Here is a 12,300-nt window from a genome sequence, read left to right on the forward strand (position 1 = left end):
GGGTTTGACTAATTGACCTCTTTAGGTTCTTTACCACTTAAAACCCATGATTCCATGGACCAGATGTAAGAGCAGGGTCTCTCAATTGGGGAATTATTGAACAAGTTGTAGTGTATGATTGTGATAAAATACTACTGTGCTATAAGAAAAGATGAGCTCAAGGATAATTGAAAAACAAAATGAGCATAAACAAGAAAATGTTACATACAGTAACACCAAAATTGTTTTAAATTCTTAAACTTTGAATAACTTAAAAACTTTGAAAAATTTAAATAACTTTGAATAAATAAGTCATTTTGACTATTATAAATACCCAAATTAACTACAAAGAACATATGAAGGAAGAGTCTGTCTGCATCCAGAGAAGGAAATGATAAATAAAAGTATGCATAAAATTACTTTACATATATATGTATATATCTATCTATATATATCTAATGGTAGCCATCTCTATCATGAGGGAGGGGAAAAGGAAAAAATACATAATAACTACTATATATTTAAAAGAAATAGCAAGTTGAACACAATATACTTGCAGTTTCATGTAAATCACTTTTTATTTTACTATTATAGAAGTGCTTATTTTATCCCATAAATTCAAAATTATGTATGTGTGTATATATATATATATATATATATATATATATATATTCAGTTTTCCCATGTATTAAATGGGGATAATAAATATTGTACTACCTATAGTACATCTTCTAGGGAAATTGTGAGAAAATTATTTTATTTGGTTATAAATATAAATATATATTAGATAATAAATTTCCAGGTGTAAACTATTATCAACGATGATACTTGGGAGGCAGTGTGGTTCTATGAAAAGATGAATAAGATTTGGTGTCATGTCAGAGGAGATGCTTTTGAGCGCTGGCTCCAAAATTTACTAATTTGTTACTCTGGCTAAGTCATTTATTTATACATTTTGAGCCTCAGTTTCTCTTCTTCTTCTTTTTAAAAAAGACTTTTTTTTCTAAGTAATTATTTTATTCTTTCCCATTCACCTACCACTTGGGGGAAAGTGGAAAAGGGGATGGGTTATTTGACCAATTAAACAGAGTCAAGTAAAATATTTACACATTAGCCATGTAAAAATGTATGACTCATTCTGTATCTCAAATAGAGCATCTTTGTCAGACAGATAGAAATCATGCTCCCAAAGTTATTACATTTTGCATTGACCCAGTAATATCACTACTGGGTCACAAACTTTTTATTTGTAAAGGTTTTGGACTAGATTAAAATTTTCAATTATAAATATATAAGGGGCAGCTAGGTGGCACAGTGAATAGAGCACCAGTCTGAAGTCAGGAGGACCTGAGTTCAAATCTGGCCCCAGACACTTAATATTTCCTAGCTGTGTGATCTTGGGCAACTCACTTAACCCCAATTGTCTCAGAAAAACAAGAACAAAAACCCAATATTTTAAAGTTTGTAAAACCATTATTATACATTTATTTCATTTGATTCTAAAAACCTTATTTGGTAGGTTCTATAGCTAATATAATTATTTTATCCATTTTATAGATGATAAAACTAAATTTTATGTGATCTCTAAGGTAGCATGATTTTGAGAAAGAAGGCCTGATTTAGAGTCAGAGAAGCTGAGCTCAAATTCCACTTTTTCCACTTTTTAACTTGACATTAGACAAGTCCTTTCATTTTCCTTGGCCTCAGTTTCCTCCTTTGAATAATGAGGGGGTGAATTAGATAATTCCTAATTTTCTTCTAAACTTGTCAACAAACATTTAGCATCTACTAAAAGTTAGGCATTTTTTTTGTATAAGGGCCATAAATATAATAAATGAATCTAAGAGCCTGATGCCATGTCCTAGAGTTTTGATTGTTATCAAAGAAAAATAAAATAAATACTGTATGGATTGTTAACATTCTCCAGCTTCTATGCTGTATTTAATAATTATATTACTTGCTATTTTGTAATTAGGTCTCTATTACCTGGTTGGAATTTTGTCTATTTAAAGACAAGGAATACAATCTGTCAGGAAATTCACCTCTGTTTTTCAGGTATGTCCAAAATGGTCACTGAAGAACCTTTCAATTCTTACTTTCTATGATTCTGTGACTAAATGGCTTAGGGGGTCTCTTCTATTTCTTTTTATTGATTAAACTAAAATGTGTGTGTGGTTCTAAAAATCCCACAGTAACTTGAGTTTTTACTCAACTTAACTCATCATATTCATCATCATTTAAGTCACAAGAGACCACTCATATGCTGTGGCATGGAATGTCTATCTGGAATGCCAACTTCCTTGATGTGCCACAACTCAGTCTTGCAAAAGTTAATGAACATTGCTTAATTTGGGAGAAAATCAAAGAAGGAAAAATGTTCATTTGGACTTAAACTGTTTTTGTCCATAAAGCAACTTTATTGAGATCAATTTACAATATTTTTAATTTGACTTATTTATGTGTTCAAAAGCTGTCCTGTAACTGTAAGGCATAAAACATGTTGATAATTCATTAAAAACTCCTTTTAAAGCATCTTTTCAAGAAAGTCCTAGAAGCAAGATAGAAAGTATACAGGAGATAATAGATTTCTTTTCATTACTGTAGTTTCTTCTTATTATAATTATTAAAGTATAAGCAGATATAAATCACACTGGCTATGGGTATTAATTAATTTACTTATTCACTAATTAAATTGGGCACTTAGCCCCTATATACAGTGAAGACTGATTTGGTTGGTAGTAAAAGGTGCTACACCTTGATGGAGTCAGTTTGAGTGCAGTGTTTGGCCTCAGTTCTGAAAATCCAGACTCAAATTGTCTCAAGATCAGTTCTTCCTAGAATAATGAGACTGACTCAAGCCAAATTTATTATTTATTAATTTATAAGTGGAGCTGCAAATTGAAAATTATCTCTACTGAAGACTCCAACAGAATGGAACGTGTATGGGAATTGTCCATTAAGAATTGAGCTTGTTTTGATTTTGAGTCTAGTTGGGTGATATCAGGAAAATTAATTTTCTCTGAGCCTTGATTTTTCTCATTTACAAAATGAGGAGGTTGAATTAGATAATCTTTTATATGTCTTTCAGCTCTAAGAGTCTGATTTCAAATCTCTTTGGATGGATAAATCCATTCATGGCTTCTAATTACAGTACAAAAGGTTGCTAGGCAAATACAGAATCATAGTATTCAGCATTGACAATTCTCGAATGTCTTTTTAAAAATACTTTGGTAGTATGATAAGTAAAGAAGAGCAACAAGAAATTTTTCAGAAAAGTACCTTCACCTAGGTAGCACCAATTGACTTTTATAATGAAAAAGAGAAAAAAAAGTAGGTATCTCTGGTATAGTGGTATTTTACATTACTTGTTTCAAAATGTCCATCTTAAGGACAGATATCTTTGATTTTTTTGTAGAAAATACTTTCTTTTTTTTTTTTTTTTTAAGTACAGTAAATTTTAGGAATTTGGATTGCCTAAATGTAAGGATTGTTGATGCCTCAGACATATCATTCCTGTCTTTTAACCTCTTATTTCCATCTAGTCTGTACTTGAAAATAATCAAATTGAATTTCTTCAAAAGTATTTAACAATTTGTACGTATTAATTCAGAACTGGTTCCTGCCCCACCTCCCCTTTCAGTCAGAATCAATGAAGTTTTATTGTGGGTGTGCTTTGATGCTTACTGGATGGAAGGATTGACCCTGATCACTATCATTTGACTACTTGATCCATTTTATTAGTTCCTATAGATTGAGGCTTTGTCCAGTTATAATAGGGACATCTCATACAGCATATAAAATTGGTTCATTCAATTTTCCTAAGGCTGAATATATAAAAAGGCATTACAGAACCCCAATTGCATGGCTGTGACTGCATAGGACATCTCCTAAAATGCAGCTATATGCACAGAGCAATAGTCTTGCCTTTTCAAGAATCAACACAACTTGAGAGATTTCCAGTGCTTTGTTCTTTTTCCTCTCTTGGAACTAACAATTTTTATCTTCTGATATTTTCCTCTGCTTAGGGGCCCTCTATTATGGCTTATCTCTGGGAGCAGGTTTCCTCTTCATTTCTTACCCTTGGAATGACAATATTCAGTTCAAGTGCTATCTCCTACATGAAAATGAGTTTTGATCCTCCCAAGCTGTTAGTGCTCCATCCTTCCCTTGACTCACCCCAATTGCTTTGTATGTACTTTGTATTTATTTACCCATGTACAACTAGAATGATACCTGGCACTCAGAAATAGCTTAATAAATATTAACTGAAGGAATAGATAAGCTCTTTTAGTAGGTTAAATGCTGGATAATTGATCATATTGATAAATGCAGTTATTTCTTTGTTTTAGTCTTCATGACTGGAGCTTGAAAAAGGGTAGAAAGATCACCAAGCTTGGAAGCAGAGTACCTAGATTTATGTCATAGCTCTGCTATTTATTTACTTGTTGATCTTGGGTGGGGTTAGTTAGACTCTTTAAGCCCAAATTACCTCATCTGTTAAATGAAGGCATAGGAGATGATCTTGAAAGTCATTTCCAGTTCCAAAAATTTTGATCCTTTAATCAAAACAACTCTGTTATGATCCATTGATGGCTTGGAAAATGGCTGGAAGAAAAATTGCTCATTTGATTTCCAAGTGTCCTTTAGCTGATTGCTTTGAAAAAATGTGGTAGTACAGTATTGTCTAGAGTCTTTCCCACTCCCCCCCATTACTGGAATTATTTTTTGTTTTAATTTAAACAATATGAGCTCCTTGAGGGCAGGTGCTATTTTTAAATTTCTTTGTATCCCCAGAGGCTAGCATAACACATAATAAATTGTTGCTAATTGACTGTCAATACTATCAGATACACAAAAGCAGACTTCTGTAAAACCATTTTTTTGTGTGTGTTAAATTTTTTTTCTTGCTGTATTGTCAATATTGGGTGTATGTGTGCTAGAAGTTTTATATCATTGAGTAAATTCTGCATGTGGAAATATGAGACATTGGGAGTAGTAAAAAGAGCATTGTATTGATAATCGGGGAACTGTCATTTCTAGTCTTTGTTTATCTCTGCTTCTATAAATAGTGAGCACTTTTAGCAGTCTAATGATAGTGATCAAGGTCAATCCTTTCAACCAGAGAGCATCAGAGCACACTCACAAGAAAACTTCCTTGATTCTGACTGAAAGGGGAAGTGAGACAGGAACCAGATCTGAATCAGTAAGACGTGCATCATGTAATTGGGGTCCTGGAATACTGGTTCCATTGTTTTGGTTTAGGCAGCCTCAGCCTGGTAGCCAACATAGATTCACTAAAAACAAGCCACAGAATCCCACCGTCTATGTGGAAAGCACATCAGAGATTATCTATTCAAACCCATACTTGCCCAGGACTTCCATCAACTATATCATGCCCAGGAAGGAGATGTGTAGATTCTGTGGGAAGGCCTCTGATATGGAGGACTTATTAACTTCTGAAGTAGTCAACTCGTATTTTGGATATGTTTAACTGGGAGGAAGTTTTTCATTATATTGAGCCAAAACTGCTTCTCTTCAACTTCCTTCCATTGTTACTAATTCTGCCCTCTGGACCCAAACAGAACAAGTCTAATCTTTTTTCTCCATAATACCACTTCAAATACTTGAAAGGAAACAATTATTATACTCCTTATTATCTTGACTGCAGGAGCCAAGAAGACTGCCTTGTCTGCCTGTGCTGATAGACAGTAGGAGCTGTTTAGTGAAGGGAGTGCAAGACATAGATAGAAAGAGAACATCTGCCATTGAACCAGTCCTAGTATATGTGATAGCAATATGGGAGACAGTGACTTGATTACTTGATTCTAGGACTGTATGACTGAGCTTTTGAAGAGATAGTATAAAGAAGAAGAAAAAAGCACTCATTTGGATATTGATAACAAATATACTCTTGTGAACTGGTTTAAATTAGGCAGTTGGGTAATGCAGGGACTCGAGTCAGGATCACCTAAGTTCCAATTTGACCTTGGATACTTACTAGGTGTGTGACCTTATACAAGTCATTTTAACTCTATCTTTTTAAAATGTTACCTAAAAATGGGAACAAAATTAGCATTTATCTCCCAGAGTTATAAGGATAAAATGAAATACTGTTTGTCAAGTGCTGTGCAAACCTTAACTCACTATGTAATTACTAGCTACCATTATTAATCTTTACATGGCTTCTAATAAACATAATAAAAGCCTGATGCTTTCAGGGAATCTGAAGATTTCTGATAAGTTAGAAATGAGTCAAATTCAAATACTCTCTTGGTGGCCAAATGAACTTATATTTATATTGAATATTTTTCAAGATTGCACTTAGTTCATGTGAAGTGAGCTATTCATGAATTGCTTTCACATTAGCCTTGTAATTGACTTTATTGTATGAATGTACAGAGTACTATGTATGGTTCTGAGAGATACATACTGTTTAAATGGCCTCAGGGAGCTTCCTGTCTAGTAAAGAAATATGATATAAACATGGAAAGATAGAAGAAGAGATAGCATTGGAATTATTGGAGGAGGGGAATTGAGTATTATAATTTTTCTAGAATATTGTTTGTGAAAAAGAGTAATATGGGAGAAGACTGGAGAAGTAGAGGGTGGTACAAATAGAATTAGAATTGAAATGGCTATCTAATATGATTCATAGCTGAATAAGAATCCCCTCAACAACATACCTATCCATCTTTTGATAAAGGCTTCCAATGATGGTAGTCCCAAAGCAGTAAATTACACTTTTAGTTGGTAATAAAAGTAGATTTTTTTTTTGGAAACAAAAAGGTTGTTTTTCCTGTTATAAAACTTTTTTTTTCCTTGTTAACTTCTGCCCATTGGTTCTTGTTCTGTCCTCTAGGACTAAGTAGAAAAAAAAGTCTAATTTCTCCACCATTTGATTGCCATTAAAATATTTGAACACAGCTATCATATCTCCATCCAGTCTTCTTCAGGCTAAACATGTCCAGTTCCTTTAACTAGTCATCATATGACATAGATCCACAGACCTTCATCATTCTGGTCAACTGAATTTGGATACTTTCCAGCTTCTTAATGTCCTTCTTCAACATGATTTCCAGACCTGAATCCAATTATATAGATGTGGTCTGACCAGGGCAGAACATTTTTGGATAATCATCTTCCTTGGCTTGGACTCAATACCTTTCTTAATGCAGCTTTGGTTCACTTAGCATTTTTGGCTTCCATATTATACTGCTGACTAATATTGAGATTTTTTTCAGATAAACTATTATCAAACCACTCTTACCACATCTTGTAAAGCTGATTTTTTGAATCTATATGAGACATTTGTGTCTTATTAAGTTCAACTCAATATTCTTTAGCTTGTCAAGATATTTTTAGATTTTTAATGTCAATCATCAATGAATTGGTAGATATTTAGTAAATTCTGGTATCCTGACTAGGCATAGTTAGGTGTTGAAGTTATAAAAGCAAAAGTTAGATAGTTCTTGCCCTGGAAGATATTAAAATCTAACAAAGGGGAGAAATAATATGTACATAAATAAGTATAATGAGAGAAGGGAAGATAGAAGTTGATTGGTAGGTAGTGCATGCATGTTTGCATGCATGCGTGTGTGTGTGTGTGTGTGTGTGTTAGCATCAGAAAAGGCTTCATATGGAAAGTGTCCATTCATATAAGCCTTGAAGGAATTCTGAACTGTGAGCTGAAGGAGAAACATGTTGCAGAATGGGGGACAACTATGACACAGACAATCATTCAGGAGGTATTTATTAAGTTCTTTTTACGTGCCAGGTACTATGCTAAGTACTGGAGATACAAAGAAAAGTTAAAAAAAACAGAAACAAAAACAATAACAAATTTATTTTTATCCTTGTCAGACTTCCATTCTAATGGAGAAACAACAAGCAAAAATTATGCAAATATAAGATAAATACAATGTAAATAAAATTATTATCAGTAGAAAGGTACTAGAATTTGAGGGGTTGGGGAAAACCTTGAAAAGCCCACTTTAGAAGGTAGAAATCAAACTGAGTCTCAAAGGAAGCCAGGGAAGTAACAGACAAAAGTGAAGAGGTAGTCCATTTCATGTATGAGAGATGATCAGTGTAAAGGAAAGAAGTTGAGAGATGGAATGTAATGTTTGAGAATAGTGAGATATAGTGTTGCTATGTCATAGAATATATAGAAGAGAGTAAAGCATAAAAGTCTGGAAAGCATTTAGGTTGGGACAGGGTTTAAGTGACAGAGAATTTCATATTTGTTCCTAGAGGTAATGAGCCACTGTAATCTAGGAGGCTGACATAATCATATTAGTTTGGCAGATGAGTGGAGAATGGATTAGAGTAGGGGGCAACTTAAATTAAGGACACCAATTAGAACACCATTGAAGTAATCCATGTAGGTGCTGAAGAAACTCTGTGCCTGAATGGTGATTGTGTGAGTGGGAATAAGCAGATGTTTGGAGATGTTGTGGAGATAGAAATGTTGATTTAGCAACAAAAATGGATAATAAAGTGTTATATGAGAAGTAGTAAAAGTATTAATTTGGATAGATTATGGAGTGTGGGAAGGAAAAAAAATTAATAAGACTGGAAAGGTAGATTTGGGCCAGGTGGTAGGGAGCTTTAAATGCCAAAAGAGGAATTCATATCTGTTTCTATAGGCAATAGAGTCACTTACATTTATTGAGTAAGGAGGTGACATGATGAGATTTGTGCTTAAGAAAAATCCCTCTGGCACTGAATGGATGGATTGGCAAGGAGAGAGATTTGAAGTGACAAGATCAATTAGAAAGATATTTTAATAGTCCTGGCAAGAAATGACAAGGGCCTGAACTAGAGTAGTCGCTATGTAAGTAGAGAGAAGCAGTTAAATGCAAAAGATGTTATAGAAGTAGAAATGAAAAGATTAACCAACAAACGTGTCACCCAGCTTTGTGTCATCTTTCCAGCTTTGTATCATCTTCAGATATGATAAGATAAATATCTCTTTATCCAAGTCTCTGATAAAATGTTGAATTGTGTGTAGCCTTAATACGATAACTCTATTGGTACTAGAGACTCCCTTCCAAGTTGATCTAAAATCATTAGTCTGGGATCTAGCCATTTACTCAGTTTTGGATTTATCTAGTTGTTTCACTAGCTCCCAACTCTTTGTCTTTCTCCCAAGAAAAGACACAGTGATTTTTGCAAAAAAACTGCCTAAAATCTAGATAAACTAAATCTGTAGCATTCTCCTAATCTATAGGTCTAGGATCCTAATTAACAAAGGGAATGTGACATCACTTATTCTTGATGAACATATGCTTCATCTTTGTTTACACCATTTCCTTTTTTTTTTAATCAATGTGTAATAATTTAAAAAAATATATTCTACTATTTCAGGAATCAGTAATCAGTCAGGCTTACATGTTAGTTTGCCAACTCCTCTTCGCCTACATTTAAAAAAGATCATGGTATTTCTTCATAATTGTGCCATGTTTCCTGTCCCCCATGATCTAAATAGTGATGATTGATTATTTTCCAAAGATTGCTGAGAGTGAGTCAGTAATTCCTTACCATTTCTGTCTTGGGTTTGTTGACTATGCAGCTAAGTTCTCTCTTATGATAATGCTCTTGGGTTTTAACTTTCTATTAGCCATTTTCATTCTTTCTTTTCTAATCCAAAGATTATTCTCATTGGCAATGAAAACAGAAATAGAATGAGTCTTGCTTTCTCACTATAGTACATTTGAGCTCCTTGATGACAAGGACTATGTCTTTTTTTTTTTTTTTTTTTTTTTTTTTGTATGTCTAGATTTTACAAGTACTATGCACCAAAGGGAGGGGGAGAGAAGAAGCATTTATATAATACTTGTTGTGTACAAGGAGTTGTATTAAAAGCTTTAAAAATATCTCTTAATGTTTGATCATTTCATCATCCTAGCCATCCCTGGAAATATAGCTAAAAATACAAACCAAAAATTAACTTGTCTTTTACATTTATCACTAGCAGCAACATATTTAGAATTTTATTGCTCCAAATTAATTTTTTAAATAGTGCTGTGATGTTCTTTTTTTAAAATCTTCCATATACTTCTTAAAACTTGTTAATCAAGTCCCCCATGTTTCCACACCATTCACTTTAGATATTTTCTCTTTTTTTATTCCTTATTGAAACATTTTCTCTTCTCTAAAATTTTTAATCCCTGCTAAGTTGAGTTCCCTTAAATCATGTTAGACCATAGTAGCCTATGTATTTTCTCTGAATCTTTTTGAAATCTACTTTCTTGTAATTAAATATTTATTTTGGTCTATTTATATTGGTCTTTTCTATTACAAATTCTTAGATGGAATGGACTCTTCCCTTCTTTTCTACTTCAGGATCTTAGATCCATAAAAGCAAATGCCTTCATCATTTTCTCCATTTTGAAGAAAGAGTTTGTCATTAATATACCTTATAAAAAAGAGAGTTCTAACAGTCTATTCAAATAATTAATGACTTCCTTCCTAAGTGTGCATATATATATATATATATATATATATATATATATATATATATATATATATATATATATATATATATATATATATCATGTTTCCTTTCCAAGTCTATACTCTTGTTTCCTTGCCTCCTCATCTTTTTCCTTACTATGATTTGTTCATCTCTACTATTCTTTCAAAACAAGATTTCATCCTCTCTTGACCTTCACCTAATTACAAATGCAGGACTTTATTTAATACCATTAGTTGTCAATCTTGTTAGATTCAGTTCATTATTCCAGCCCATTGGGATCTCTTTAGATACTGAATATATCATACAATATTTTAACTATCCCATGCAGTCTTGTATAATTAGCACAATTTATATGTATGCTTTCTTTGTTTTACTGATCATTGCTAAAAATACATTGCTTTGCAAGAAAATATTTTTCTTTTACTAGATGTAAGGTATTTCTCATAGGATTGTGGAGGAATTTTCTCTAATTCTACTAGGAAATGATACCTACTCATTCATTCCCAGCTAATACTTTTCTTTAAATTTATTTCATTTTATTTGTTTTTTTTCTTCAAATTTTTTCCAGCTAATACTTTAAAAAACATACATCACAGCCTTAAGCTATTAATAATAAGGATGCTAAGACAGCAGTTGGGATGATTTTTTATTTTATGAACTTAGCCAGATTTTATATGATCCTACCACAGGTACTATCTAATTCTGCTTCAGGTTCTGTATACACACACACACACACACACACACATATACAAACATACACACACAGAATCTATATTTCTGTCTATCTGTCTATCATCTTTCATTTATCTTTGAAAGGCATTGTGGAAAAATACTGAATTTGAAGCAATAAGGTCTGAGTGCAAAGACTAGTTAAATTACTTACCTCTGTGACTTTCAATTTCCTTCCTCACCTATGAAATGAGAATATTACTACTTATATAACCAATCTCAAAGTTTTGAAAGGAAAACATTTTGTAAACCTCAATGTATTACACACCATAATGTAATGACTAGAGAGTCAGAATAGGTTTAAAGTCTTACTTTTGACCCTTACTGACCATATGATTATAGGCAAGCCACTTAAGCTTTCAATGAATAACTTTGCATCTAGTCAACTTTGCAAACTAGTCACCAATCTATATTAGGAGGTAAATTTTTAAACCAATGAAATCCCAGGTCAAGACTGAATATAGGAGCCCTATAAATGTGAATTGTTATTAACTACTTTTATTGCAGAAGAGTGACAGAGCTGGGAGCAGAATCTGCTTTTGGTAGTCTTAACACAGGGATTCAAAAATCTAATGAAGACAATATAGGATAGAAGTTAAGCAAAATTAAAACTCTCATATTTATAATAAAAGAGTAGGTTCTCCACTGAATGAATGAAATTATCATAAAACATTTCTTTACACAGCACCAGAAATCATAATGCTGACATCACTGGGTATGATTCACAGTCAGGTGTATTTTAGACAGAATTTCCTGTATGCTTTCACAGTTGATCCTCACAATAATCCCATTTTATAGATGAGGAAACTGAGGACAAAAGAGATTAAGTGATTTGTCCAAACAAGGATAATAAATGTTTGAGGCAGAATTCAAACTCAGCCTTTCCTGACCCTCTATGCACTGCAATATCTAGCTGCTTACTATAATACTTCCTTTCCTACTTGCATTCAAGGAGTTTAAATGACAGAGAAATCATATGTTAACAAAAATATTAAAAGAATTAAAGAGCACTGAAGGAAATATCTGAGACTGTGTTCAGTAATAGGATATAATGCTGGCAACGGTCCTACAGTCTTCCTGATTCCAAATCTAGAGCTATATCCATTGTACTGCCT

The 12,300-nt window shown here is 32.9% G+C and overlaps 1 long non-coding RNA gene across 1 annotated transcript in view; it reads left to right on the forward strand.

Annotated features, from left to right (window-relative positions):
* The first annotated feature begins 3,223 nt into the window (after positions 1-3,223).
* LOC141552868 (uncharacterized) overlaps positions 3,224-12,300 on the forward strand; it is a 58,320-nt gene continuing 49,243 nt past the window's right edge. The window contains exon 1 of the long non-coding RNA XR_012485252.1: positions 3,224-3,309. This is a non-coding gene — a long non-coding RNA (uncharacterized LOC141552868). The remainder of the gene's footprint in view (positions 3,310-12,300) is intronic.

The sequence above is a fragment of the Sminthopsis crassicaudata genome, chromosome 1, assembly GCF_048593235.1.
Source record: "Sminthopsis crassicaudata isolate SCR6 chromosome 1, ASM4859323v1, whole genome shotgun sequence".
Taxonomy (NCBI): domain Eukaryota; kingdom Metazoa; phylum Chordata; class Mammalia; order Dasyuromorphia; family Dasyuridae; genus Sminthopsis; species Sminthopsis crassicaudata.